Raw genomic sequence first — 25,093 nt, forward strand, 5'->3', positions numbered from 1 at the left:
TTAAAGGTGATTGCTAGTTCAAACTTATTAAGCATACTGCTTCCTAACTCTTGATTACAGCCTTGGAAAACTGCTAGAAAGTTTAACCATCTGATTGATTAGACAGTATTTGGGTGTGAAATGTAATTCTTTGATGCATGTTGTTCTTTGAAATTTGTAGGTAGTGCTAGATTCTTAAATTTGTTTTGCTTTTTGTGAAGTAAGCAAATAACCTGACTTTAAACCTCAGTAAGGCTATTCAATTAAATTCCATATATATGGTTAAAAAACAAAAATTCAACTGAGTAAATCTTAAACACCTTATTGGCTTTATTCAACAATTCATGAATTGGGCAGCATCCAATCTAGCAGATAGAAAGCATTTCCGAGGAGCTGTACAAAATGAAAGACTTTTACAGGCAGAAGGAAGCAGGAACAAGGAAGTCATACTAGGCAAAAAGCGGGTTGGTTATTGCAAGGTTATTTCCTTTGGGGGACAGCAGGGGTCTATCAGGCACAATACCTACCTAGTGCTGATCAGGCAATTCCTGATTGACTGATTAAGATTCCATTTATGGGAGAGTCAGGAATGTAAGTCAGACATATCTTTGTTTGTTGATGTGGGGCTTAGCATAACCAGCTCTATTTTGGGTTTGTGGTCTTGTTTTTCAATTTTCCCTACTAATCAGATTCTCACCCTGAGAGATGTGATCAAAATTTAAGGCATTCATGCCCCTCTCAGCTACTGCTCTGAAGTTCTCAAAAGTTTTTGCTGATCCTCTGTGTGGTATTCACAGGTTATGACTTCAGGTTCACATTTTTAAATTGGTCATTCTCTTCATTCCTTCTCCAATGTTCTAGTCCTAGGGAGATCATTGCTTGCTGGTTAGTGGTTGTGAACATGCATTTAAAGCTTTTGAGAGAATACAGCACACCAGTGAGACTACTGTGATTATTATATGCAGGATAATTCCCAATGTCTGGAGTGCACTTTGGAGCCATGGTCCCCCAGACCCAAACCATCAAAATAATATAAGTCAGAGAAAGACCTTGTGGAAGGGGTCACTTTCTTAAGCCAAGTGGCTTGCTCAGTGATCTTATGCTGCTGAGTGTTAACCTCTCCAGAAGTATTAATCCAGGTGCAGCCGGTGGCCTTGCTCAGCTAAAAGATGATTAAGGGCTATCTTATTATCAAGAACAACTTTGGCCAGAGAGTCTAAGGATTTTTGTTGGTCAGCTATTGCTTTAGCAGCAGATTCTACAATATCTTCAAGAGTTAAGGAGAGGTTCCTGCTCATAGCCTCATTCGTACTCACTCCTAACCAGGGAAGTAGGGACCTGCCAGAGGAAGTAATCCTGAATCACAAATGCCTTCTGGTAGGTCCCCTCTAACTCAATAATGTAATTCAGGGGAATTAAAGAGGCAAGTCCAGCAACACAGGGTCATTTTTTGAAGAAGCAGAATGGACTTCATCCACATGTGCCGCAAGCTTTATAGATTCTGTTGCTGCTGCCTTTACACGGAAGTCAGCCAGGCCATTTTCCCTGATAGTGAGATTCAGTCTTTTTAGTGTGAGCCTTAGTTTTGATGACAGCAATTTCAGAAGGTAAGAGAATAACAGCAAGAGGATCATCTACTTGTCCACTTCTGATTGGAGCCCCACTGGGTGTAAGAAAACCCCTTTGAGGGCCGGCCCCGTGGCTTAGCGGTTAAGTACGCACGCTCCGCTGCTGGCGGCCCGGGTTCGGATCCCGGGCACACACCGAGGCACCGCTTCTCCGGCCATGCTTAGGCCGCGTCCCACATACACCAACTAGAAGGATGTGCAGCTATGACATACAGCTATCTACTGGGGCTTTGGGGGAAAAATAAATAAATAAAAATTTAAAAAAAAAAGAAAACCCCTTTGTTTCCATAACATCCCCAAATCATGGACAACCCCAAAGGCATACTGGTTGTCAGTATGAAGATTAACAATTTGTCCTTCTGATCACTGGCATGCTCTGGCAAGGGCATGGAACTCTGCTTGCGGACCTTATTCAGTTTGTGGGAGGTTTCCCTCTCAAATAGTTCACATTGAGTAGTAACAGCATAGCCAGCTTAGAAATTCTCTTTTTCATTTCTACAACATGACCCATCAACAAACAAAATCAGATCAGGATTAGTCGAATGGGGCACCTTATAAATCAGAACATGATGGCACAAAATGGGACGTTATTACCACATCATCATGGTGTTCACCCTCATCAGGCAGGGGTAGTAAGGTAGCAAGATTAAGAATGTTGTAATGTTTCTGAGCAGATTAGGTGGTGAAAGCAGAAGAATCTCATATGGGGTCACTCTGCGTGCAGAGAAATGCTGAGTCAATTCAAAATTAAGATGACTCTGGACGGTGTGTGAAGTTTGTAAATACCATTTCCTAGGGTTAAATCCACCGAGGCTTCTACTAACTTTGCAGCTGCAGCTCTAGCCCTAGGGCAGTTGGGATAGGCAGGAGGAACTGAATCAAGTTGTAGGTTATAATAGGCAATAGGCCTATGTTTATTGCTGTGTACTTGCCAAGCTTGATTATCTCTTTCATACACAAATAACATGAAAGGCTTTGAATAGTTAGGTAGCCCTAGGGCAGGTGGTTGTTGCAGTGCTTGTTTTAATCTGTCTCTTTTTAAAATTATTTATTGGTCACATTGGTTTATAATGATGGGGTTCAAGGCAGGCCACCCCAAGATGTGCTACTCTGGTATGTGGATTGTTTTGAGCTGAAGACAATAAAGGTTCAGAAGACTCTAAAAGAAACTTTGACCACCCCTTGCCCCCCACCACCCCCGCAACTGCCTAAAAGGAGTTAAGATAGAAGGCCTCTCCTGAGGACAGGCCATCACCATAGATAACTCTGGGTTATGGATGGGCTGGGAGGGTTCTTGCTAAGCCCATTCTTATCAAAGTTCTGTTTACCAAACATTTACATTTGTAGGGGAAATCTCCATTTGTAAAGGTATCTCCTTCTCTGTACTGGGAAGCGGGGGATGACCTCATCTCTAGAAACTTATCAATGCCTTAAATCTGCATAATAACCTTACTCTTGTTTACTGTGCTTTTCTGGTAATGTCCCACCCCCAACATCCTCCTTTGTCTTTAGCTGAAGATAGTATTTAAGATGAGAACCTCCCCCATTTTGTCAAGTAGCCCAGTTTTTCCATGTATACAGTCTTTCCCATGTATACATGTTATAAAGTTTTGTTTGATTTTCTCCTGTTATTCTGTCTTATGTCAATTTAATTCATTCTCCAGCCAGAAAGGACCCAGAATGGGTAGAGGATAGTCTTCCTCCTCTTCAATAACATTGTGTAATTTCAGGTGTACATTATTATATTTCAGCTTCTGCATAGGCTGCATCAAGTTCATCACCAAAAGTCTATTTTCCATTCATCACCATACACACGTTTCCTTTTATCCCTTTCACCCTCCATCCAACCCCTTCCCCTCTGGTAACCACCAATCTATTCTCCTTATTCATGTTTGTTTATCTTCCTTATACAAGTAAAATCATACTGTATTTGTCTTCGTCTGTCTGACTTATTTTGCTCAGCACAAGATCCTCAGGGTACATCCATTCGTAGCAAATGGCACAATTTTATCTTATAAAGGCCTGCTCCTGTTTATTTTCCCACACAAGGGGTTCAGGGACTGAAATTTTAGTAAGTTCATAGAGTGGGGAAGCTGATAGAAAAAAATTAGGAATTCATAGTCTACAATAGCCAGCCAGGCCTAGGAATCCACAAAGCTGTCACTTAGCTGTGGGCCTAGGGGATTCTTGGACTAGCTTAATTCTTTTTGGAGACAGCTGGATTCCTTAAACACTTAGATTATGACCTAGGTAATGAACAGTGTCTAGAAATAATTATAATTTTTCCTTAGATACTTTATGTCCTTTTTCAGCTGTTGCAGCAAATAAATGCAATCCTTTATAGACGCCTCTTTGGTAACTGAGCATAGCAAGTTATCTACATACTGTAGAAGGGTTGATTTCCTAGAGAACTGGAGGATATTTAAATCTTGGTGGAGCACTTGGGAGAATTAAGAAGGGGCTCAGTGAACTCCTGAGCATGACTGTCCAGGTATACTGTTAATTGTTCCAAGTAAAGGCAAATAGACATTGGCTGTTGGGGTTGTTACTGAACCAAGTGGGCTCACCTCTTGGTGAATTAAGTAAGACTCTATAGCAGTGGAAGTTGTCTACAAAGTAAAGTGTATTTGCAGCAAATTGGAGGCCATGGGGAATCATTTCCAAAGTCATGGCATCCCTGAACAAAGGGAAGGAGGAACTTTTATTTGGTTAGGGAATGAATATTCAAAAGGGAGAGGCAGGTACACTGCAGATTATGGTAATGAGGCTTAATCTCCTCTTGAAGAGATCTTGGAATTAAAAATAGGGTAAGGTCATGGGCACAGCTCTTGTAGGGAGGCTTGGTTAGCTTCAAGGTGGCTACTGGTTGTTTCCTTAACAACAGTTAAATGCTTCCAAACCCACCCTTAAGTTCCTTGGGGCACTAGTCGGTGACAAATCCCCTCTCTAGTTTTATCCTGCTCCTCATTCTTGAGGGGCACAGGTTGAAGGTCTGTCTTCTGTAACTGCTTCCTGCTGAGCATGGGTGTTGTCAAAGGGACCAGTAGTGGAGCAGAATTTATAGCTAATCTTCAAATAGGTTTGCAAGTCACCAGAGGCATAGCCCCAAATTGTTTGTAAAAGTTAGGCCTATATTGTGGAAGCAAGCAATCAGGTATTTAATAAGAAGCATTTCTATGGAAACAAAAGAAAAACAAGGTTAATGGTTGGAACAGGTTATAAACCAGTTTCTGAGTTCAGAGGACGGCCAGTTAAGAAGATTTCTAGATGTCAGCATGGAAGCATCTCTTGTAGCTTTGCTTTGAGTGGCTTGCACAGCAACAGGCATACTATCACGGTGATCTCAAGTTTATATCAAGTTGTTCTGCTTCAGTTTACATGGCTTCAGGAAAAAGTGTAGGTTCAGTTCTCAGTGATTCCAGGTGAAAATGATGGGAAAACTGAAAACGTTAGTTCTGAGATTTGTAGCCAGATATTTCAGGAGACTAGAAGAATTCAGGATCTGGTCCAGTTAAAAGATATAAAACAAAAACCTCAAAGACAATTAACAAAACTAGGATCTAATATCCACAAATGTGTACTATAGTTTCCACTAAAATAATTTTTCTCTCTAAAATCACCTTCATTTATATCAAAGATAGCCAAACTAAGACTAACTAGTTTGTAAAATAAGTCTAGTTTTAATAAATTTGGCCCAATTATTTACATAAGTACAGCAAGAATAGCAATTGATCATACAGGATCTTTTAAATTTGCTTTGCTGGAACTTTTTATAAGGACTCTCAAATTGAAATTCAAAGGCCTCTCAAGGCCAGGAAAGCCAAGCCCAGGATTTTGTCATCAGACTTCGCCTGCAATACCTACAGATTTGGGTGAATTCCTCTCTTCTTGAGGTCCCCCAAAATATTGAGGTTCCTTGCACCTGTCAGCTAAGTGATATTCCTTACTCACCCAGGTAAGATGGCTCACAACTTCTGTAAACAAAGTATCAGGCCAACATTTCCAAGTGGCTTTACTCCAGAAAGTCAACTTTTATTTCTCAAAAGCCCTCTTGTAATATCTGAGTCTGTATGTTTCTCTTAAATATAACATTCCAGTCAGAGCCTTCATATTATAACCAACGTTTCCAATTGTGTCCTATTATAAGGAGAACAGATTCTTATTGAACTTATGCAAATAACTATATTTCCATGAAATAAGAATATTCACTTACTAACAGTTTCCAAATTCTGGAGGGATCAGGTAGAGAGAAAAAGACAAATGTTTCAATTCTACTCACAAAGGTATAACTTACCAAATTGCTATAAGATGACTTATAGCAATTTTTTCTCTTAGCTTGAAATAGAACAGAAAATAAGTTTCCTTAAATCTGACAAAAAAAATTTTTTTAAATCAGCAATATTTCAAATGAAGTTATAAAAATTATAATCATCCTCATCAGTTCATTCAGTCCTGTGTAATCGATTCTTGATCTTAATCTTCTTCTAGCAGTTTTATGGGGCCATTAGTTTCTCCATTAGAGTTTTATAATTTCTTACCTAGTTCAGTTTCATAGTCTGAAAGATTATCAGAAACCTGTATTCTAGAGTAAGTGCCAAAGTCCTCTCCATGAATTTCTCTGAAGATGAAATATATTTTGCAAAAGCATCAAACAATAAACATTAAACAACAAGATCCCAAAATGGCAATTGACAAAGAAATTTGGTTAATTTTGTGCCATACAATACTTCAAAATAATAACCAGAACTGAACTGATAACTGGGACAGATCAGAATTTCAGTAATGTTATACAATTTCAAAACACCTATGTCAATAACATTCACCCACATAATACCACCTAAGATAAGAAGGTTTATCACTTATTTGACAATGCTTTCCATGTAATTTAACATACAGAATAAGACTAATAAGTTTAGTATCTTCCTCCTTATAGGAAGAGATCAAATTTCTTTGAGAAGTCCCAGAGCCCTTTGAAAATTCTCAAAGAAAAACGTCAAAAGAAAGAATTTATTTAAGATTTGAATTTTGGGGAGCTTGTCAAAAATATCAAAATTTTTTTTTAATAATTTTATTTATTTATTTATTTTCCCCCCAAAGCCCCAGTAGATAGTTGTATGTCATAGCGGCACATCCTTCTAGTTGCTGTATGTGGGATGCGGCCTCAGCATGGCCAGAGAAGTGGTGCGTCGTTGTGCGCCCGGGATCCGAACCCTGGCCGCCAGCAGCGGAGCGCAAGCACTTAACCTCTAAGCCATGGGGCCGGCCCAAAAATATCAAAATGTTTTAAAACACTTGGTCAGACAAAATGATGGAATTGCTGATCTTGTCACTGTTGAAATAATGGTTAGTTATCCATTCAAACAAAGTGACAACAGAAACAGTCAAGGGCAAACAGAGAGTTAAAACAGTCCAAAAAGCTTTAATAGAGAGACCTCAGTCTCCCTGAACATAGGAAATTATGTTAACAAAACATAGTTTCTCTGTCTTTTAGGTAGACTAACTTAAAGGGAAAGAAAAACCTTTCATAACCTCTTTATGTAGTTCAAGAAAATTATCCTTTAAGAGAATGAAGGCACCAGCTTAACTTTTGAGTTAAAACTCATTTGCTTGATTGGATTTAATTTAATCTTAGCCAACTTGACCAGGCATAAAACTCCTCAGGGTTTTACCTTCAAAAACTTAGTGTCGGTGGCCGGCCCCATGGCTTATCAGTTAAATGCGCGCGCTCCTCTGCTGGCGGCCCGGGTTCGGATCCTGGGCACGCACCGAGGCACCGCACCGAGGCACCACTTCTCGGGCTATGCTGAGGCCGCGTCCCACATACAGCAACTAGAAGGCTGTGCAACTACGACATACAACTATCTACTGGGGCTTTGGGGGAAAAAATTAATATATAAAAAAAAATTTTTAAAAAACTTAGTGTCGGGCCGGCCCGGTGGCGCAAGCGGTTAAGTGCGTGCACTCTGCTGCGGCGTCCCGGGGTTCACTGGTTTGGAACCCCAGGCACGCACTGATGCACTGCTTGTCAAGCCATGCTGTGGCGGCACCCCGTATAAAGTGGAGGAAGATGGACACGGATGTTAGCCCCGGGCCAGTCTTCCTTGGCAAAAAAAAAAAAGAGGAGGCTTGGTAGATGTTAGCACAGGGCTGATCTTCCTCACACAAAAAAAAAAATTACTGTCACTTTTTACATTCAGAATTTGTCCTGTGCCTTCCTTTCTTCCCTTCTAGTACTTTAGAACAAATTTATCTTTCTTAAAAAAACCAAACCAAAATATTTTCATTCTTTATACTTTCTTTACTGAAAACATATCTTACTTTCCTTGAATACAAACATATTTTCCTTAATTTTTAGTAGCTTTAATCACATATTAGAATTTTAACCCTTATAAACTTTAATTTTAAGTAAAAACTAAGTAAGCAATTATAAACTTTCTTTCTCATTAGCCTCCCATGGCCTGATAAACCTACAAATACTTTTAACAATTTTTGGAAATGTGTTGCTTTATAGTACAACTTTAATAAAACACAAGATATGTTTACCAATATACCCAAAATACCTTTTAGTTTTTCAGTATAAGCAAAAAGTAGATAAACATATTTAGTAATTAATATCTAATATCTGATCTTATTTGAAAATGATCTAAATACACAAATAATTTTTATCCTTAACCTAGCAAAACTTCAAAGTTTCAAGTTACCAAAAAGATTTTGGAAGTTATTTTAAGTACATGTGTCACAAACTATAATTATTGCAAAAAGTTTATCTATAAATTCTAAATCACTTACAAGTAAATCAAATTTCATGAGACCTTGGACAGAATTAACTATCATTTTAAGCTATTTTTGCTGACAAATTTGTAACAGGGATAACATGAGCTTATCTCACTAGTAAACCCAGGTTGCATGTCTGCATCATATCCAATGCTGATAACTCTGAAGACATGTCCATTTTAATCAAACCAACAAACTTAAACAAGCTTTCATTCACCAAAGATTATTTTATATCACATTAACTGGAAAGACATTTGGGTTAATTGCTATTACATTTAGAATTTATGTAGGTACTTACTTTAAGCCAATTTCAATAGAGCTCTTAATTTTGGACATACCATCCAGAGGTAGAAAAATATTTCACATTTACAACATACATATAGACACACATACACAGAGATTCCACAGCTATTGTTTTAAAATTACTGTCATAAATCAGGCAAAAGCCTCCCTAGTTATGAATCCAAATTTTTGTTCTAAGCCTTTTTACTTATTTTTGGAGAAGACACTCAAGATGCTAGATTTTTGGTGAGGGTGCTCTAATGGCCATTCTTTTTCTTTTTTTTTTTTTCTTTCTCCCCCCCTTTTTTTTTTCCCCCAGTCTTGGGAATTAGTGATGGGCTAGATAACACTTCCCAGAGAGGCAATAATCCTTTCTGAGATAAAGGAACTGGGTGGAATCTGAACTGCCTCTAGGGCTGCTTTTACCAGAAAAGCACAGTAAACAAGAGTAAGGTTATTATGCAGATTTAAGGCCTCGCCTTCCACATTGATAAGTTTCTAGAGATGACGTCATCCTCCCCTTCCCGGTACAGAGGGAGATACCTTTACAAATAGAGATTTCCCTTACAAACGTAAATGTTTGGTAAACAGCACTTTGGTTAGAATGGGCTTAGCAAGGACCCTCCCAGTGTATTGACACCCAGAGTTATCTAATGTGATGGCTTGTCCTGGGGACAAGTCTTTTATCTTAAATTCTTTCAGGCAGTGAGTGGTGGGGGAGGTCAAGCCTTCCCTCAGTCTCCTGTTCCCAAAACAATCAATGTAAAGAAACATATTTTGAGGTGGCCAACCTTGATCCCCCACACATACATATAAACACACATGAACACACAGGTAGACACAGAGACATTAAATTTTTGTTATGAATCAGGCACAATACAAAACTCACCAATTTCTGAGAAACATTTGCATTTCAAAGAATTGCTCTTGGGTTCTAGAGAAGATGGGAGCAGAAAACCCACATCATAAAGACACAGAGAAAGCAGTCAAGTTTTCTTTAAGATGGAGTTTCTGGGGCATAATCCATCCAATTGAAAGTGTTTCCCATCAGTCAAAATGTACCCAAGGGGTAGGTCTCCAGGGATGCCTGGGACGATCCCCATGAGCGGAAAGCCAGTGTCCAACTGACGATGGGCCAGAGAAGGGTGCTGAGCCCCACTGCGGGCATCAATATAGCTATAAGATTTAGTCAAGTCCCACTCAGCCCAGGCTAAACCAGTCCCTGAACCAGCACAAGGCAAGCCAGGGAGGCCAGAGGCAATAGCCTAGAGTGGGCTGGGGGCCGGGACTCCCATTGTCAGGGTTGAGAGTTAAGTCCCTGGCAAAAGGTTTTCAAGTTTTCAATTTTACAGAAGGTCCAGGTTCTGCTCAGGTCCAGCCTGAACTTAACCTCGATTTGCTGACAAAAGAGGACATGATGAATGAGAGGAAAAAGAAGGGGAAAAGATGATCAGGCCTTGACCTTGTGGCCTCTTCCCAAGGATTATCAAGATAAGAGTCCCATAGACAACAGTTCCTGAGCTGAGGTAACACGACCTCGAAGGATAGTTTACAGAGTACAGGTCTCTCGTCCCCATAACTGACCAGATTGTCAGTCAAATGACTGACCTAGGAGCCAACCTGGAATCACTCCAGGTGCCCACAAACCAGAGGAGAGCTCCCAGAGGTGGAGCACGGACTCTCTGAAACCAGAACCCAGAGGAGAGCTTTCATAAAGACCACAAGAGGAGGCTGAGACTACAAATTTGGTGAAGTTCTTAATATTGTCATTGCAAGAGCTTTCTGACTGTGGATTCTAGTGTCTTTTCTTATGGTCTGTTTCCAATCTCCAGGGAGCAACCTGTAATGGTTAGTGGTGACATAAATGCCATGAGGTTGTGCCCAGAGGAAATTTAGCACCCTAATAGCCTGAAACTAGACCCAGGCCATGTAACTAAATCCTTAAAGGGAAAATAAAATGGGTGGACACTGGGTAAAACCACTGATAAGGAGGGCAAGGAAAAAAGAAAGACCTAGGAGTCTAGAAAAGCCAGACTGTGGAAAATGTCGAGTGTCCTCGACAAAAACACTAATGTCATGTGTTCTCAACCAAAACACACAAACAAACAACAACAACAACAAACAAAAGCTCAGCAACTCTAGAAGGGTTTAACGCCATCCAAGGGGACCCGTCCTCTGATCACATGCACAACACAAACACAGACTCAGTGACCTCAGGGGGCCTCAAACCCCCACCTCCAGATGAGATTCAATCTCCAGAGGGGATTTGACCCCTAGACAGACAGACTCAGTGCACTCTAGACGAGATTCAATCTCCAGATGGGGTTTGACCCCTGACTAGTCACCAGGGTTTGCTCCCATTTCACCAGAACCGAGCATCGGTCCTTCTGGAGTGGCCGGGTCATGCAATCCTTCCAGACAGAGGAGATTCTCACTCCCCTGAGCCAGGCTACCTCTGTGTGGGGACTCAAACCCCAAAGCCAGGCCCCAACAGACAGGCTTTGTGAGACAACTTAAGAAAATAACTCATAGCCATGCTGTGGAGTTGGTGCCACTCACCTCCATGGAGAGATCCTCCAAGCAAAGCGCTCAGTGTAGCCGCTGGGTCTCCTGATAGGGCAGCGACATCAAGCCGGCGGCGCAGGCACCATGAAGAGGCTCACCTCTTGGTGAGTTAAATAAGACTCTACAGCAGTGAAAGTTGTCTCACAAAGTAAAGTATATTTGCAGCAAATAGGAGACCATGGGGAATCATTTCCAAAGTCATGGCATCCCTGAACAAAGGGAAGGAGGAACTTTTATTTGGTTAGGGAATGAATATTCAAAAGGGAGAGGCAGGTACACTGCAGATTATGGTAATGAGGCTTAATCTCCTCTTGAAGAGATCTTCGAATTAAAAATAGGGTAAGGTCATGGGCACAGCTCTTATAGGGAGGCTTGGTTAGCTTCAGGATGGCTACTGGTTGTCTCCTTAATGTAACAACAGTTAAATGCTTCCAAACCCACCCTTGAGTTCCTTGGGGCACTACTTGGCGACAGGGTCTACAGAGATCCTGAAGAAGGCTGAACATAGGTCCAAAAGAGTAAACCATTTGAGTCTAGTGGAACTTGTGACAAAAGGATGTTTGGGTTTGGAACAACTTGGAAACAGGAAACAACTATATTGTTAATAGCTCTCCAGTCCTGGACAAATCTCCATCCCTGCCCATTAGGTTTCTGGACAGGTATGATCAGCTGTTAAAGGGGCTGGTACACGGAATGATCAGCCCCTGGGCGAGTAGGTCTTCTACTATTGGTGTGAGGCCTTGTATGGCCTCGGGCTTTAATGGTTATTGAGGTAATTTAGGAAGAGGTTTGGTTATGTCTATCTGAATTTTAATAGGTTCTGCACTTTTTATTCTCCCAATGTCAATTTTAGAGGTGCCCACAGATATTTGGGTATCTCAATTAAATTAGAGATCTTTTGCTGGAATTCTTTGTCTTCTACGTCAAGGGCAGGTTGTGAGGAACATAAAAAGATCAGCTTCAGGTTAGTCAGGAAATTCTAAGGTGAGGTCTCCATTGGAGGCAAAATATATTAGCCCTTTTAATTTAGAAAGGAGATCTCTACCTCATAGATTGACTGGAGCTGTATTGCACAGCAAAAAGGGATGTTTTTCAGTGAAAGGTCCCAGAGTCATTTGTACTAGTTAAGACAGAAACTTTGAATTTTATTCGATTCCCCGACTACAGAAATTTCTTTTTCACTCTGAGGGATTTGTTGGCCTATGAGAGTGGGATTTAAAGTAGAGAGTGCCAGACTTTGGTAAGGTATCCCATTCATTTTAATTTTAGTTTTCCCTTGGCTGTTTAAGGGAATTACTGGTAGCAGTTTACCAGAGAATCCTTCGGAGTCCTATCAACTCTGGGAGGGGCCCATGTGGACACCCTCCTTTGAGGGTTGATATGGGGGCATTTGAGTTGATGTTGAAGAATTTGCATAAAACCTTTGTGGACAATCTTTTTTCCAGTGTCCCAGTTGATTACAAATGAGACACTGATCCCTGGGCCAGCATTTTGATGACGGATCCCTAGGAAGGTCCAATGGGGGAGGCCCATGTGTTATTTTAGGTTTCTGGCCTTGGAACTGTTGCAACTGTAAGGCTAATAGCTTGGCAGACTTTTGTTTATATTCTTGTCCCAAGGTCCTCTCAAAGTGCTCAGCTTTGGTCACAAGTTCAGTCAGACTGGTGGCTTCCCATCCTATTTTCTGCCTTTTAATCAAACGACTAATCTCAGGAGATAATCCATTTACAAATAGGGCAGCTAGAGCAGGTTGGGTGACATCATTTATTGTACGGAACCCAGAACTTCCAGACAGGCTTCAAAGTGTGCCAAAGATTCATCTTTCTTTTGTTCGCACATTTGAATAATGGACCAATCAGTGCAGACAGAGAAGACTCTAGAAATGGCTTTTAGATCAGTTGCCATTTTGTGAGCTTTTTCTGGTCCATAAGGGGACCATGTTGAATACTGAGGATCTCAAATATCACCTTTGGGGTTACAGCATTCTGCTTCCTGCATCCACGTTTGGGCTTCACCAGGTCCTACCAGCATGTACACAAGCTGATGAAGATCTGGCAGCCTGGGGCTGTAGGCCCCAAAAAGGACTCTAAATTCTTCATAAAACTTTTGGGGATCCTCCCTGCATTTAGGAAATTCTTTAACTATGGCCCTTAGTTTGATCTTACGCTAAGGAGTGAAAGATACCTGAGGAGGATCAATCCAGGCTTGGGTGATCTTATTTTTAAAGTTAACTGTAGGGGCCAGCACCATGGCCTAGTGGTTAAGTTTGGCACACACCACTTTGGCAACCTGGGTTTGGTTCCTGGGCATGGACCTATACTATTCATCAGCAGCCACGCTATGGTGGTTACCCATGTACAAAATAGAGCAAGATTGTCACAGATGTTATCTCAGGGTGAATCTTCCTCAGCAAAAAAATAAAAATAAAAATAAATAAAAGGTAACTGTTTAGTAGTCTTTTCAGAGTGGAAAGGCAATTCAGATAGAGGATTAGCAGAACATGCGTACTCTAAGGTAAAGGAGGATAGAGGCAGTGGGAGTCATGTCAGTCTTACTGCCTTTGTATTAGGTACCTCTTGTGTCTTTAATTTTTCATTAGCCTTTTGCAACAAATCTTTCAATGAAGCTGTTTGGAATTTTGAAGCCTTCTAGAAGCTTCTGCATACCAATTAAAATAGGTAACCCATTCTGTTTGTTAACTTGGGAACTCTTGTTTTCACGTGCACTTCTTAAATGAATAATCCTGTCTAATTGGAACATTCCCCATAATGAAATCACAATTCTGATTGTCTTCAGTAATATTTTGCCATTTTTGTAAGTATCTACAGCTTCTGGGACCACAGTTCTTAGACATAAAATAAGCAGGCGTGCCAGAAGGTGGCACACTCAACTCTTTGGAACTTAAGGGTCCCATTTCTTTCACTAAGCCTTTGGTCTCTCAAATTCATACCTAAGAGGGATGTGCCGCTGGGTTGAAGATTGTGTGGTGTTTTATGGCATACCTCATTGCACAGAAATTTTCTTGAGGTTGGCAGGTAACCTAGTGTCAATCTAACCCATTCCATGACGAACTTATCCTAAGACAGGTGTATTAGAGTGAGGTGGTGAGCACCCTAACAGCTTTTAAGTGCTTGACCCATGCCCACCAATTTTGCAGCTTCAGCTTCCGAGGTTCCCATTAGCAAGAGGCTTTACCTCATGTGCACGTTAACAGGAACCAAGAGTAGCCTGGCCAAGAGAAGGCCTTGTGCACACCACCAGCAATTATCAACATGGAACTGGGCACAGGGGAAAGGACTGAACCGGTATATCCCAACAAATGAGGACTGCAGACTGGAATTCCAATTAATTGGGGAACTGCAGACTGAACCACCAGCAGTTCCCATCATGGAATCTGGGGACTGATTGAGGGCTAGGGATTCCAATCAAATAGGGAAGTGCAGACTGAACCAAGGGCTAGGGGCTTGAGTTCCAGGTAGAACCATCTGCTAGCTCGAGCTGACCTGGCCTGGACTGAAAAGCCAATTAGATTGCAAGCTCTGTGCAAAGAGAGTTGAGCTCAGAACTGAGAGGAACTTACTCATGGCACTTGGAAATAGCAAGAAATAACAGAGAACTCAAAGGATTTGTGAGTATCAATGCCTGTATTTCTCGTTGTCCCCAAAGCCATCAGAAGTTTCCTTTGGATACCACCACTGCCACGAAAAACTGTTAAAAAACAAAATTCAACTGAGTAAATTTTAAAGATCTTATTGGCTTTATTCAATGATTCATGATTTGGGGAGCCTCCCATCTAGCAGATAGAAAGGAGCTCTGAGGAGATATACAAAATGAAAGACTTTTATGGACGGGGGGAGTGGAACAAGGAAGTTGTACTAGCAAAAAAGTGGATTAGTTGTAGTTAGGTCACTTCCCTTTCATGGACGGCAGGGGTCTATCAGGCAGATGACCTCTCTTGTGCTGACCAGGTAATTTCTGATTGACTGGTTTAGATTCCATTTCCTGGAGAGCAGAAACTTTAATTAAGTATTAAGCCTCAGTCTGGTGACATGGTGCTTAGCATAAGTGACTCTCTTTGGGGGCTGGCCCGGTGGCACAAGTGGTTAAGTGCACGTGCTCTGCTGCGGCAGCCCGGGATTCACAAGTTCAGATCCCAGGCGCACACCGACACTGCTTGTCAAGCCATGCTGTGGCGGTGTCTCACATAAAGTAAAGGAAGATGGGCACGGATGTTAGCTCAGGGCCAATCTTCTTCAGAGAAAAAAAAAAAAGAGGAGGATTGGTATTGGATGTTAGCTCAGGGCTGATCTTCCTCACACACACACACACACACACACACACAAAAGTGACTCTCTTTGGGGCCTGTTGTCTTGTTTTTAACAACATGTATTGAAGGTATATCACAGCAAGGCCAAGTGGTAGGGTGTGGTCTCTTCCTCAGGGAGTTGATAATCTCCCAGTAGAGACATCTGTAAACAAGTACTGAGGGAAGCGAGTGCTCACAGAATTAGAAATAGACTGGGGCAGTATGGGCAAAGCAGAGAGAACAACAGTTGCCATCAGAGATCATAAATTCAAAGTTTTATGACTCAAGTTGAGGTTACCTGAATAAGGGTCTGAGAGCCCATCTAATGTCAAGGTCAGCATCAGCCCTCAGTCTCCCTTGGTGGTACACACCATAGAAATCTGCCACTTAGTTCTGGTAACTATGGCCACAATAGCTACCAATAGCTACCAGCTCCTGCCATCCAGAGGGAGTCTGTTTGCCCATCACTTGAATCTGGGTTGGCCTCGTGGTTTCCTCTGATCCATAGAATGTGGCTTCCATGACCTTGTTTGACTCCCCAGGCTATACCTTAACAAGTCTGACGGCTTCTGCCTCTACTCTCTCGGATGCTGCCTACAGACTGGCAATGTAGCCTGTGGAGGATGAGAAGCCACATCCTCCTCCTACCAGAGACTCCTCCTGGAGACTCCAGGAGGAGAATTGTGGCCCTCAGTGGACAGCATCACCAACTGCCAGACATGTGAGTGAGGCCACCTTGGACCTTCAGCTCAGCTGACTCTCCAGTTCAGGAGTTGGCAAATTACAGACTGTGGACCAAATCTGGTCCTTGGCTTGTTTTTATGTAGGACCCTTGAGCTAAGAATAGCTTTTGCTTTTTAAAGGTTTGTAAAAGATAAAATAAATACAGTAGTCCCCCCTTATCCATGAGGGATACATTCCAAGTCCCCTAGTGAATGCCTGGAACCACAAATAGTACCGAACCCTGTATATACTGTTTTTTCCTATACATACACACCTATGGTAAAGTTTAATTGATAAATGAGGCACAGTAAGAGATTAACAACAATAACCAATAATAGAACAATTATAACACATACTCTAATAAAAGTTATGTGAATGTTGTGTGTGTTTCTCTCTCTCAAAATATCTTATTGTCCCATACTCATCCTTCTTCTTCCTGCCACAATGTGAGATGATAAAAGATCAACGTGATGAAGGGAATGAAGTGGGCATTGTAACACAGCCTTAGGCTATTACTGACCTTCCGCGACGATATGTCAGGAGGCGGATCACCTGCTTCCAGACCGCAGTTGACCACAGGTAACTGCAACCATAGAAAGCGACACCACGGATAAGGGGGGACTATTGTAAATAACGCAGAGGAATATGCAACAGAGACAAAGCCTAAAATATGCGTTATCTGGCTCCTTACAGTTAACATGTTATCAGTGTTTTCTGTAGTCGACCCCTGCTACAGCCGAATGTAACTGTGCGAGGAAGCCCAGACAAAACCGCAGAGGAACCGCCCAACCAATCGTCAGAATTGTGAGAAATATTAAATGGATATTTTTAATATATGGGATGGGATTAAAAATATATTTTTAATATATGGGATCTACAGCAACAGATAACTGAATCACAAGCTAATAAGTGCTAACAAAGAACAAGAAGACTGCCTGGAAGGACATAACCTCTTAAAGGTTTTGGACCTTTTCTTCTACTCATTTTATTGAGGAGAATTTCTTATCCCCCATCTGCCGTCATGGCTGTTTTGCATTCTAGGGAGGTTTTGGCAGCTATAAGCACACATACCCACCACTTATTCACGGGACATTCAAAACATTTTAAAAGTAGGTATTGGAATATAACTAAAATAAAAATACAGAATTTCTAAGATGTAAGATCAACATCCTAAAGCATCCTTCCAAATACAGAGGTCTAGTTTTCCCTATATTAATCTATTTGCAATGGAGCCTGCCTCATTTTGTTACCAGAATGAGGCAGTTATTTACCCTTTACAATTAGTGCTCACTACAATGGGGTTTTCTGGAAGGGGGATCGATTAAAAGTGATTATTTCATACTTCTTTTAGGAAGATGACAAGTTTCTTTAAGATTGTCAGAGAAATTTACAAAAATAACCTGTTAACTTTCTCTTATGTTCATGAAATAAGCTAGATTTAGTTCTGCTTAAGCAGCTTAAATGGTTTTGTCTGCTCAGGGAATTCCCAAGTCCAGTCTCCATTTTGTATTTAATTTTAACAAACAAATAAATGCAATGCATGAATCTTCATTGGACTATCTTTCTACAAAACCAACATATAAGACTTTTTTGATAATTGGAGAAATTTGCTTATGGGCTAAGTATTAGGTGATATTATCAAATTATTAAGTATCTTAGATGTGATTACGTTTCTCACGTGGTTGCATAGAAGAATGTCGTTGTCTTTATTCTTAAGACAAGCAGGCTGAAGCATTTAGAAGACAGAGAAAGAAGAGTGATGGCAAAGTGTTAACAGTTCTTCAATCTTGGAGGAAGGTACGTGGCTGTTCACTGAACTGTTCTTTCAACTTTTCACGCGTGATACTGGAGCCAAGCCAGTCCCACAGCCAAGCAGCCAGAATGGGCAACTGTTTTCAGATGGCACTATTCCAGGGGTGCCGAGTGAGGAGAGGGAATATTTCTGGATTAATTCAACCATCTCCACCCAAAGACAGGTAACGATCAGAATCCACACAGCAACAACCAGCTCCCTCGCCTAAAAGCGTCTCCACTCCTCCCACGGAGCACTAGTTGGTCACGACTCAGGGAGGGGCAGACCCTCTTTGAATTCTCCAGACCAAAGGAGGCTTTCGAGAAGCATTTCCCAAGAGCACGGAACTCCCTGGGACTCCTGTTCATACACCAGACCACTATAACCGACGTATCCCCATCCTGCATTCTCCATCGATTTCTAGAAGGAGAACGCGCATTTCTTCTGAGAGAGCAAAGAACCTCCCAAGACTTCTTAGCGCTATGCGGATTTTTAATAAGTAAATCCCTCCAGGGCTGCCTCTTGGAAACACTGCAAGCAGGCAAAGAGGAGCGAGTCTGAAACAAAAATCCTTGCCACAGGTCTGCCACTAGGTCGCCTATCCCTGCCAGCCTCAAGTGTAAAATGCATACCTACGACGACTTGGTAGGGTATGCGGTACGGGTTTGGCGGGCTGGGTGACGGCGAGTGCGTCTGGCGGCGAGCCGTGTGGACCCGCGCGTGCGTGCGTGCGTGCGAGCGAGCGAAGGGCTCGGGGCCCGGCGCGTGGTCTGCGCGCGCCCGGCCACCCGTGCGGCTGAGGGGAGGCTGCGTGTGCGCGCGGCCGCCCCGAGCGTCGGCCGCCCGCCCGCCCGCGTCGGAGCCGGGTGCGCGCCGCGCGCAGGAGGTGAGCGTGGGGCGGGGGCCCTGGGCCGGGTGGCCCGGCGGGTTCGGAGACCCCGGGGCTGGGTGGCGGGCGTGGTCCTGGGCCCGCTTCTCCCGGGACGCGCTCTGCTCCGGGTCGCCGAGACCCGGGTGGCGCCGCGCCCTCCTTCGGCCTCTCGCAGAGCGCGGCCCGGGTTGCTCCGCCAGGAGCCGCGCCCTGGCGCTCGGGCCTCCGTGACGAGCAGGCTGTCCGGGCCCGGTGAAGGCCGGAGAAGGGGCCCAGCGGGCCCGGGGCGGCGCGGAGCAGCTGGGGGCGCGCGCTGCGGGCCCGCTCTGCGCCGGATGCAGCCCCGCCTCCCCGTCCGCCGGGCCGCCCTGGCGACGGCCTCCTGGAGCCGCCCCGGGCGCGTGGACCGCGGCGGCCGGTGAGAGGACCGGGGCGGTCTGGGTGTTAGCGGGTCCCCAACAGGCCCGGCGCGAACGCCGTGGCCAGGCGCGGGGAAGGAACCGGGAGTCGGGTTGTGGGAGGGTTCTTCTGGGGAGGGCTTGGGAGGAATACGGCCCTGAGGAGGAGAATGGGCGAACTGGGCCGAGAGAGGAGGAAACCCCGAGGGGTTACGTGATTTATAAGACGCGATCTTAACGAGCCGATGAGGCGTTTTCAAAGAAGTCTTTGAGGTGCGACGGGGCCTCCCTGTTCCGAGCAGTGAGCGGCGACGCCGGCAGCAGACACGGTTGCATTCCGTGCTCCTTCTCCCGCGCCCGCTGGGCTCGGAGGGAGCTTGGCAGGCAGAGATGGTTTCTGCCCTCGGGGTATTTTGCACACAGTACCAGCGTTTAGGGGGACCGCTTTGTCAGGCAGAGCTACTACCAAGGCACAAGTTACCAAACCATGTCTTTTGGTAAAAGATTTGAGTTTGTAGTCTTCACCTGGGAACGAGTTTGTGTTGTAGCTTCCCCTGCGGCTTAGACGGAGGCGGGGTGCTGATTTGGGGCCTTCACAACGTGTTGACGCCCGATCCACGGCGCACATGGACCGTGGGTGGGTCTAGAGAAGGGAACTATTTAATGTTAAGAGGTGAGTCTATGATATTTTTTTTCCTAGACCAGAGGGTAATTCCAGCCCTGAAAATAGTCTGTTATCAAAACAGTGGCCAAATGTAATTCCAGATTAGATACATGAGGTGATTTGAGAGCAAGGAGGAAGAAGAGAGGATCAAGGTTTTAACAAAAATGAAGAATGTTGATGTATAATAATTTGCACCCATAGCAGCTTGCTAGGTGTAAAACTGATTTTAGATGCGAAATGTTATGACTTAAGATTTTTTTTTCTGTTCTGTTCAGTAGTTCACAGCAAAACTTTTAATTAAAGCATGAAATACAGAAAACTTCAGCTGGTGCTTTAGTCTGATCTGAAATTCTACAGGTAAGTTTATCTTGTTTTAATTTAGAAATTATCCTAATTGGTTAAAATTGACCATAGTATGTAGTCTCCTTCACAAGATTTTAAGGATCATTTACACAGCTACAAACTTTGTTGTATATTTCTTTCCACACAGGATTTGAGGAGGTGCAAGAGTTACGCTCTACTAAACCATTTTGGATAAAATATATGTATTTAAAAATTGAGTTATTAAAATACTGTGGTACCTCAGGGAAACTTACTGTATAAACTTAATTTGGTGATCATATTCAACTTCAAGACTGAACTCTCTTTATGCCAAAGAAAATACTCCAGTGGAAACTTCTGTTTTCTTTTTTTTTTTTTGGGGGGGGAGGAAGATCAGCCCTGAGCTAACATCCATGCTAATCCTCCTCTTTTTGCTGAGGAAGACCAGCTCTGAGCTAACATCTATTGCCAATCCTCCTCCTTTTTTTCCCCCAAAGCCCCAGTTGATAGTTGTATGTCATAGTTGCACATCTTTCTAGTTGCTGTATGTGGGAGGCGGCCTCAGCATGGCCGGAGCAGCGGTGCGTCAGTGCGCGCCCAGGGTTCTGAACCCGGGCTGCCAGTAGCGGAGCGCGTGCACTTAACCGCTAAGCCACAGGGCCGGCCCTCTCTTTTCTTTCCCTTTCAAAATTTGCCTTCTCTCTCTGCCTAGTCTCCAGCTGTATTCTGGATGAAATGCCTTTATCCCTTTCACAAATATACAATGTCCAAGCCAAACATGCTTTTCTGTTGCCGCTCTAACAGCTGTCATTGCTCCTCCCTGCTCACTGTATGGTAGATACTCACACTGTACAGCTTCATGAGTGAGGTCAGATGTGTAGGGTTAAACAGCATGCTTTTAAATAACCTTGTACAACAGATGTATTCAAAAGTTCCAGTTCATTTAAAGCAGGCTCTTTGGTAAATATCTCTTTGGGACTATGAACAGTGGTTCTGTTTTAATAAAAAGTTGTGTATTATAAATATTTATTTGCTTTTGGCACATTGTGAATTAGAGGAGAGGGTAAGGTGAAGGTAGGGGCCAGAAGCATAGCAGTTTGTAGTGGGTATACCTGACGAGGGGGAGATGAAGGCACAGAACATCTGTAGGGGGGACCCTGAGAGGCTGCAGAATAGAAGATTGAGCTAGGGGGATAACTTGTGCCCCTTGAAGCTCTGAGAAATTTAGGAATGAAAACCAGAGAGCTAGAGTAGATTATCCGAGTTTCCCATTCTGTGTGTGTGTGACCCTGAATACAGGTAGTTAACCAGGAAGCCAAGGCCTTTTGTGATCCCCTTTTAGCATCCACAGCCCAGGTGAATATTATCAGCCCTGCTTCCCCTTCAGGAACCGTTTCATGTTGGGAACCTTTCACCAACACTAGGACCGCCTTTTCAGTAGCATGGCCATTTGGGGTCATGAGGAAACAGAGAAGAGAGGTCTTAGGAGATTTTATTGATGTTCTGAGGGATGCCATTTCATGGGGCTAGAATGCTTCCAGACCAGCAGCCTGTTTTGTCAAGTTTCTTTGGAGCACAGCCACACCTATGTGTTCAATATTGTCTGTAGCTCCATTTTCACTACAAAGGCAAAATTAAGTAGCTGGGATAGAGACCATATGGCCCACAAAGAAGATATTTGCTATTTGGCCTTTTATTTAAAAAAAAAGTTTGCCTACACCTGGGCTAGAACGTAGAATTCTGCTAAACTCCCCAGCTCTGCTTGGACAGGCTCTTTCAAGTTAGAATAAAGAAGCACTGCTCCTGTTAGAACATGTCACAAGCCTGTGGCCATCTACCCCCTGCGTGGCAGTGATGACTCAACCAAGTCTCGTATCTGGGACTATATTTGACTACTATTTTGGTAACAAACTTTCCATGGGTGGAATTACCCACTTTCTAAGAGAAAAACTTATAATCAACTCTTATTTCTTAATATTCAATAGTTCCTTTCTCTAAACGGGTACAAGTTCTATAATTTACACTTTTTTTGAGCATCCACGCATTCTGAGAAGGCAACTCAGCTCCCTGCCAGGGAGGCTGACCGCTAATTTGGAGACATTAGAGCCGAGGTCTCCCTCCAGCCTCTCCAGGTGGGCTTTACTCATGACCCTTCCTCCTGCTCGGCATGGAATGTCAGCAGCTGGAGGGAAGGGCTTGTCTGTCTGCCTCCCTGTTGCAGCTGCAGCCTCTGACACAGGTCTCGCATGTTGAATGAATGAAGCACACTCAAATAACTGAGGGAAGGGTAATCAGTCACGTAGCTTGACCGATGAGAATGAGGACAATCTGTAGCGTTCCTAATCTAGGGTAACGACAGCAAGAAATATTAACCAGAGCAGGTTCCTGTGTCGTCTTCCTCCAGTGGGTAAAGCTGTAACAAAACAGACAGGAAGCCCAGCTCTTGAGTCAGCCTCGCTGCTGTTCTGCCTGACACACAGATCACACAGATCTTTGCTCTGCTCCGGTTTCTCTAGCTTCTTCAGACCCGGCCATTCTGCAGCCTCTCCCCACAGGCTGCTCTGTCACTGGGCTCTCAGGCTGCCCAGCCCTGAGCACAGAGGTGCATCCACTTTTGCTCTACTCTTTGCTCCCTGCCCAGGAATCTCAAGAGGCTGTGGGGTGGGTATGAGGTTGGGCTCTTCTGTGGGCTCTGTGCCCTAGAGAAGGAGCGCAGCGTTTGGGGTTGGGCCTGAGTTTGGGTTCCAGGTCTGCCTGTACTTGGGCTGCACAGGTCTCTGAAAACTGGGATGCTAACACTCATTTTACAGTGTTGTGAATGTGCTTTGTAAATTGCTATAGAAGTGATACAGACTTAAGCCCAAAAGCCCACTTTCCCTTAAGAAAAACTTTGCTTAAAATCCTAACGTGTACTGCAAATTATTAGGAATGGGGGTCTTTTGTTGGACATACGTGCAGATAGGGCAGAAGCCACAAGAAAATTGCAGCAGAATTTTCCTTGTCAGGTCCTGCTACTTTTGGTTGCTCCTCATTTTTCTCAGCCGGAAGGCCCTACACACCACAACCCCAGAAATCTATAAAATATTCACGTATATTGTTAGTCGTATAAGAAAGTACTTTGTTTGCAAACAGTATATAATATGTCTTTTTAAAATATGTTTTTAAAAACTCAGATGTCTTCTACATCAATACACTGAGGCAGGAGGCGTCTGTTTTAATAAGGCTTGAATGCCAGGCATTCTTCCCACATCTCAGAATACACCTGAAGTGGCACTGCTGCAGCATCGGGGGTTCAAGGGCAGAACTGGAGTGGTGGAGTATTAGGTACTCATCCTTACTGTCTGCCTGCAACTGGTTAACAGCCTGGAGAGTTCTGCTTGACGTGGGGATTTTTCTTAAACTCAGTGAACACTTCAGATTCATTCTTAAAAACCGAACAATTAAAACAATTTATGCAAAAATGAGACCTTTTCTATATACTACATTTTAAACATTAGGAGTAACAAAGTCATGGAATCTTGGAGTGGGAGGGGACCTTAGAAGTTACCTACAATAACTTAAAACTCAAGGAGGACTTAATCTCTGTAACATTCCTGCCCGCCACGTGAACATTTCTGTTGGTGAGGAGCAGCCCTTTCTGGAAATCTATATTGGACCCTCTCATGAATTTTTGTTGTTGTTGAGGGAGATTGGCCATGAGCTAACGTTTGTGCCCCGTCGTCTTCTACTTTATATGGGACCCCGCCGCAGCATGGCTTGATGAGCAGTGAGTACGTCTGCACCCAGGATCCGAACCTTCAAACCCCAGGCTGCCAAAGCAGAGCGTGCGAACCTAACCACTACGCCACCGGGCCAGCCCCTATATTGGACCCTCTCACCAATTTTTGTCTTTGGGCTTCCATTTGCTTCTGGAGTTAGACTGACGTAGTGTTCAAAATATTTGAGAGCATCCACGATGGCCCTTCTGAGCTTTTATTTTCCCCAGAACAGAACATTCCCAGTTCCTTCAGCCCCTGCTTCATCTGGACCTTATGGGAGATGACAAACCAAACCCTTAACCCATGGGGTTACCTCCTCTGAATTATATCTAACTTGTCAGTGGTCCTTTTATTTTATTTTATTTTATTTTATTTTATTTATTTTTTTTTTTTTGTGAGGGAGAGCAGCCCTGAGCTAACATCTGTGCTAATCCTCCTCTTTTTGCTGAGGAAGACCTGCTCTGAGCTAACATCTATTGCCAATCCTTCTCCTTTTTTTTTCTTCTTCTTCCCCAAAGCCCCAGTGGATAGTTGTATGTCATAGTTGCACATCCTTCTAGTTGCCGTATGTGGGACGCAGCCTCAGCATGGCCGGAGAAGCGGTGCGTCGGTGCGCGCCCGGGATCCGAACCTGGGCCACCAGCAGCAGAGCGCACACACTTAACCCTAAGCCACCGGGCCGGCCCCAGTGGTCCTTTTAAAATGGAATACACGTATGGCTATGGGATTATGACCCCTTCTGCCCATTTTTTCTGTTTCTTGAACCCAGGAGTGTATTAGGATTTGGTGTGCGCGTGTTGGGGGAGGGGGACGCATTATAGGATTAACTCATGGAAGTTCTTTTAGCACTGTCGTTCATTCACAAGTACATGAGGAATGCTTTCCATATGCTGGACACTGCTAGATGCTGGGGACACAGTGGTGTGCAGAAATGAACATCATCTCTGCACTGGGGGAGCTAGCTGGGGCCTGAGAGGTATCCTGACCCAGCCCCCTAGTGTTCCAATGAGGAAAGCAACTCTCCAGATTCAA

General features: G+C 43.5%; 1 protein-coding gene across 10 annotated transcripts in view; it reads left to right on the top strand.

The window, feature by feature from the left end:
• B3GALNT1 (beta-1,3-N-acetylgalactosaminyltransferase 1 (globoside blood group)) overlaps nt 1-25,093 on the top strand; it is a 76,613-nt gene that overhangs the window by 25,471 nt on the left and 26,049 nt on the right. Inside the window, exons 1-3 of one of the 10 annotated variants that reach the window (XR_009222294.1) lie at nt 18,717-18,935; nt 20,258-20,339; nt 20,473-23,872. The gene's annotated coding sequence lies outside the window, so the exon portion shown is untranslated. The other 9 variants (XM_058556434.1, XM_058556428.1, XM_058556433.1 and 6 more) reach the window with 9 other exon arrangements.

Source organism: Diceros bicornis, chromosome 15 (assembly GCF_020826845.1).
Source record: "Diceros bicornis minor isolate mBicDic1 chromosome 15, mDicBic1.mat.cur, whole genome shotgun sequence".
Taxonomy (NCBI): Eukaryota; Metazoa; Chordata; class Mammalia; order Perissodactyla; family Rhinocerotidae; genus Diceros; species Diceros bicornis.